Here is a 5,262-nt window from a genome sequence, read left to right on the forward strand (position 1 = left end):
TAGTCCTTAATGGGAATGATGTTAATAGAATTCTATTGCATAAGAAATAGGTATATAAAATTGTTAATTTCCGGTATTAAAAAGCTCCCTCACTATTACAAAATGGAAAGCTAGAAAGTGATCTACACTGATGCAGGATGTGAGAGAGACGATCGGTGGTGGAGAGGCCACATTCCTAATGTATAATAGCTGCGGCTCCATCCGCAGAAATAACAGCTGGACTGGTCCTACCAGACACTTGTTGGCAGCTGAAGTGGGACAACAGCTATCTACATGTAAATCTATGATAAGTCTAGTATATAGTTTAAACACACAGGTTTTAATTTACTGCACGTGGCTAAAGAAGTAAAATGTGAGTGTAGGAAGTGCGGCAAGATAAAGGAAAGTCACCATCAACCTGTTGAGTTCCCTCATAAAGCCACCCAGCTCCATCCCCGATCACTTGGCCAGACTGACATCCATGTTGACTTCACATCTGATGAGCCCAGACCACATGGGTGGCGTACCAAGACTCCTCTGAAGGAACAAGAATACATGTACATAGAATAAGTCATCTTGCTGGTAACGTTCATTATGAATATACTGGAAGGAAACGTGTGTTGTACATGAGTACATTGTAAATTGTATATTGTAAATTGTGCATACTAGTATGTACACATAGTCTCTAAATTTGTTAGGAGCTTTTTCTATCTCCAACCTGGACAAAGAGCCAGGGAACAGCAAGAGCTAATCTAGTCCATTGTTCCTGTTAGATTTGAATTAGTATGGATGTGTCAATAAAAGCATAACAGTTGCTGAATCTTACAGTGAGATAAAAATACATTGTCCTTTACAGTTTACACTCTGCCCATCCTGTTGTAAATTTCTGGAGACATCCCTGGACAATTATCTCAACATTAAGTCTAATATGCTTTTAGTTGTTTACATCAGTGACATAGTGGCAAAGGGGTCTTCATCATAGTACATGAAATACAGCATGCTGGTGCTGAGTTGCATTGTAATGCAATACAAGAAAAGGCAATATGCAGGATTTCTTAGTAATGTTATCAAATCAATATGTTGTATTATTACTTTTAGTATTACACAGTTGAATAAAGTTTCTGGTTATTTTGGATTAACCACAGAGAGTACTTTTTATGCCTGTAGAGTATGAATATATAGAATACAACACGGTGTATTCCGTATCTCCCTCGGTCCCAGCCCGACCACGTTCGAATCGCCAAAAGGCCGGAGGTCGATCCAACCTGTGGGACCGAGGGTGATACAGAATACACCGTGTTGTTCTTTATTTACGTCATACCCGGGTCCGAAAACAATTATTAAATTGCCACACTACTCATAGAAATGATAAAATTTGACACATTAAATTAACCTGCTCCAACAACTTCAAGAACATCAATTTGAGAATAAAATTCAAACAAAAGAACTCAGTTCGCCTGCACTGGTGATTTCATAGATCGTAACTGTAGTCGTGGACTGTGTTCTATTAAAGGCTTATACTTACCTGGTCCAAAACACCTGTATCAAGTGTTATTGGGGCCCAGATGTGACATAATGTAAGTTATCATGACCAGTAAATAATGAGAGCCAGTGCTGGATGCTTAAGTCTGAGTACAACAGAATTTGGCACAGTTTGTTGCATGTCCATCTGCAACAGAGCAGAAATAACAAAACACAACAAATGACAATTGTTAACATGAACATGTTACCTTACCTCATCCACATGTTCTCTGAAAGGTTGTGTACCTCTTCTCTCATTCTTCTTTGTCAAGCAGCAAAAATGTGGTTGTTGGCTGCATTTCATCCAGGAGGTATGATGGGTGGCTGCTGTGAGGAGAGCCTAAAGGTAAATTAAAAGTCAGATACATGTAGTACTTAAAGATTGTTGGACTGGCTGAACATTGACAGGTTTGGCTATACATTGTGTACAGTAGTGATGCTATCATATTGTAATTCACTGTTGCAAAGAAAAAAAATGAAATTAACAGCATTTTCTTAAACCGGCTGGTAAAACTATATAAAGAGCAGATAATATAAACTATGGTCTTCAGTATGCTACAGACACCCATGCAGTTAATATCAGTGGTGGTCTGACTGAGAAAGTACAAGTTACTCTTCAAATCATGTTTGAAATCAAGAGACAACAGATAAGAAATTGAAGGAAGACTACACATCATAGAGAAATTAGCTTGTTGAAGAACATTTAGCCCAGAATATGAGGTAATGACAATCCTGGGTTGCTATTCAGTGTGAGACATCAGCTGGCAGTTTTTTTTTTTTTTGTACAGTTCTACAGAGCATAGGTCTATACTGGTCTCTTACTATAAGTCAAGTATTACAAGTCATGTTTCTACACACACAACTCATGAGAGCTGTAAGTTGTAAGGAACACATTTCAAGTTCGAAATGTAGATGCAAGTAGATGCTTTGATACAATTTTGACAAGGATGATTTGAAATTTGAAGAAAGTTGTTTTTCCAGAACTGCAGATAGTGTTATCTTACTTACTTTGGCTCATTCTGTATGATTTGATAATGTTACTATGAAAACAAGTACAGAATATTTGAATCAGTGACCAGTAATATGCAAATCTGTCTCTGACCATTGTTTCTAGCTGGTAGACAGTCTGGGTAGTTTATGGGTTTATGTAGTTATAGGGGTCAATCCACCATTCAAACTGCTGGACAAGTCACAGTGGGAGGACTTCCTTATTGTTCTTACCCTGGGCAAGAAATCCCCAGGTTTAAATTATGTTTTTCTATGCTGTTGTTCATTAGAAATATCTAATCTTGAACAAATTAGACACTGGAAAGTTTCCAACCCACATGGCATATACTGGAAGTATTTTGATACCATGATGTCAGGTAGAGTATCTTTTTTACAATCAGATAACAGCAGTCACTTTAAATTTTGAAAACTGTAACCCCTTCAGTTTGGTATCACTTAAAAGTTCTAGCCTCAGAGACAGACTCTTTCTCATGTAAAAATAGATAGTGATATTCAATCATAACTCTAGGCGGAACTTTAGAAGGCTTGCAGTCGCCTGCGCTGCAGCCGAACGATGCTGATGATGATTGATTGAAAATCTATGTGCCCACTATGGGTGAGATTCTGGACCACTGCTTGTTCATTAATGTTTTGTCTGACAACCTGCTTTTGTTCAACGCAAGGTATAATAAACAAACAAGTCAGCAGTGGTGTTTGGAGGCAAAATTTAAGATTGTGTGAGCACGCAACTATGCTGACCTATGAGCAGATACAATGTGTCAAAAGAGCTTAAGACTTACTAAGAGCTGCAGACCAAGAAAGGATGGAATTACCAAAAAAACAGCTCTTGGCTGTGATAACATGACACCTAACAGTCTCGGCTCAACTGTGACAAACCAATTGGCTCTGTGTCTAGTAGGAGAGTACACATGAGTTTTTCTGTCAGGCTGTTGACTCCATCAGAGACTTATAAGATATTGTAAGATATTGTTACATTAATTACTGTTAACAAATAATGATCATGTTGAAATTATGTTAATTGTTAAAGATATACTTTTCTATCTATGCTGCTACATTGTTTCAGCAGTCATGTTTCACCAAAAACAGTCTAAGGAATCCCAGACAGGTCTTCCACAATGAAAGTGACTACTGTATAGAGTCTAATTCCTTGTAACTTCCCTATCCACCCCATTACCAAGTGACTGAAATGAGGCAGAAAAATGTGACTTTCTCAAACCAAAGTCTACAAAAGTCACTATCATGGCCCCATGCAGCTGTTAAACAGTTCAAATATTGGAGACAGAATTGGCTGCCAAGCTAAAATCAGATAGTTACGGTTCTGTATCAGGCTACCAAGCTTGTGGGTTGTCAGGGTCACAGAGGCCGAACTCAAATCCCAAGGCTGTCTCTGTGCCCTGTACATTTCTCTGTGTAAGTAACTACATGTAAAGCATATTGTTGTTTAATATGTTGTCAAGTGTAGCCTAATCGAAACAACTGGAATCTCCGCGCCTTTGTCATTACCAAAGATACTTTTACTCTAATTATTGATAAAGTCCTTATCATTTACAACTCGATAATAATAGCATTTCCTCATTATTTATGCAGATAAGGTCCTAATCTGCAGAACTTTCATCTTACAGTACTCTTTTCTAACCAAGCTACATGTATACTGTAATCACAAAAGCTGACACTTAACACATATAACTTTTTATAAGGAATCAGCCACAATGAAAAATTATAGCATTGCCTCATTAAGCTCATTAGCTATCAAATGCAGGCCTATTTACTAGTAGTAGTCTAATCTTCATGTTAAAGCATTCACCTAACTTGATCTTGTAATAACCAAACAATTAGGAAGTTATGGCATTTCCTCATCAATTATGTAGATTAAATCTAAATTAGCAGGGCTTATATCATGTGATGACATTCATATCTAGAGAAGATAGATATCTACAGAAAACCATATTGTTGCAATGGTTATAATGCTTATAATCTAATACAATCATGTCCTCATTTACCTCCTTTGTTAGAGATGTTGCTTTAAATGCTAATTAGTACTATAAATGTGTGTGCCAAATAAGTTTAACCTACACTATGAAACTTTCAGCCCCAACCATCCAATAAACTGTCACTATCAAGTCCCCAGCACTAAAACCTAAGGATTATGGAATTCCCCATTGATAATGCAAATGAATTAGCAGGAATTAGAATCTTTATATCATGTCCTGTTTGTTTCAAAAAAGCTTTGTATGTCTTTACCATAAAGTATCTATCACTTGTTTCTATAAGTGGAAGCATTTTCTTGATTCCCTCATTTATTATGCAATCTGTATGCAATCTGGGCTTAATTAGTGTAATCATAGCTTTAAAGCATTCAGCTTCAATTTACCAACATGCACTGTAATTATCAAGTCATTATCACAAAACACAAAGGAATGATGGCATATCTTCATTTAGCATTCAAACACCAAAAATTGTTCTGTAAATCCAAATTCAAACGTCTTGAGATATGCACATACCAATACTACAAGAAACCGCAACCATCGGCTCATTACTTCATGCATTTTCACAGTCTATCCTGGGCTTGCATTACAATGGGCCTCCCTTTCCTGACCAGTCTGTCAACTCTTGGACAACAGGGTCAGCTATATTGGACCAGTGGTCTGGGGTAATGGACTATGGTCCCTTCTGCTCAGACCACTGGGCTGGGCAATGTTTGATATCAGTATGCAGGGCTCGAAATACCACCTGCATATATGTAGGTTAGCGCAG

The 5,262-nt window shown here is 37.5% G+C and overlaps 1 long non-coding RNA gene across 1 annotated transcript in view; it reads right to left on the bottom strand.

Annotated features, from left to right (window-relative positions):
• LOC118408097 overlaps positions 1 to 2,389 on the bottom strand; it is a 3,786-nt gene extending 1,397 nt beyond the window's left edge. Inside the window, exons 1-2 of the long non-coding RNA XR_004830251.1 lie at positions 1,715 to 2,389; positions 391 to 514 (exon numbers count right to left, since the gene is read on the bottom strand). This is a non-coding gene — a long non-coding RNA (uncharacterized LOC118408097). The remainder of the gene's footprint in view (positions 1 to 390; positions 515 to 1,714) is intronic.
• Between the last annotated feature and the right edge of the window lie 2,873 nt (positions 2,390 to 5,262).

This window comes from Branchiostoma floridae, unplaced genomic scaffold (assembly GCF_000003815.2).
Source record: "Branchiostoma floridae strain S238N-H82 unplaced genomic scaffold, Bfl_VNyyK Sc7u5tJ_1555, whole genome shotgun sequence".
Taxonomy (NCBI): Eukaryota; Metazoa; Chordata; class Leptocardii; order Amphioxiformes; family Branchiostomatidae; genus Branchiostoma; species Branchiostoma floridae.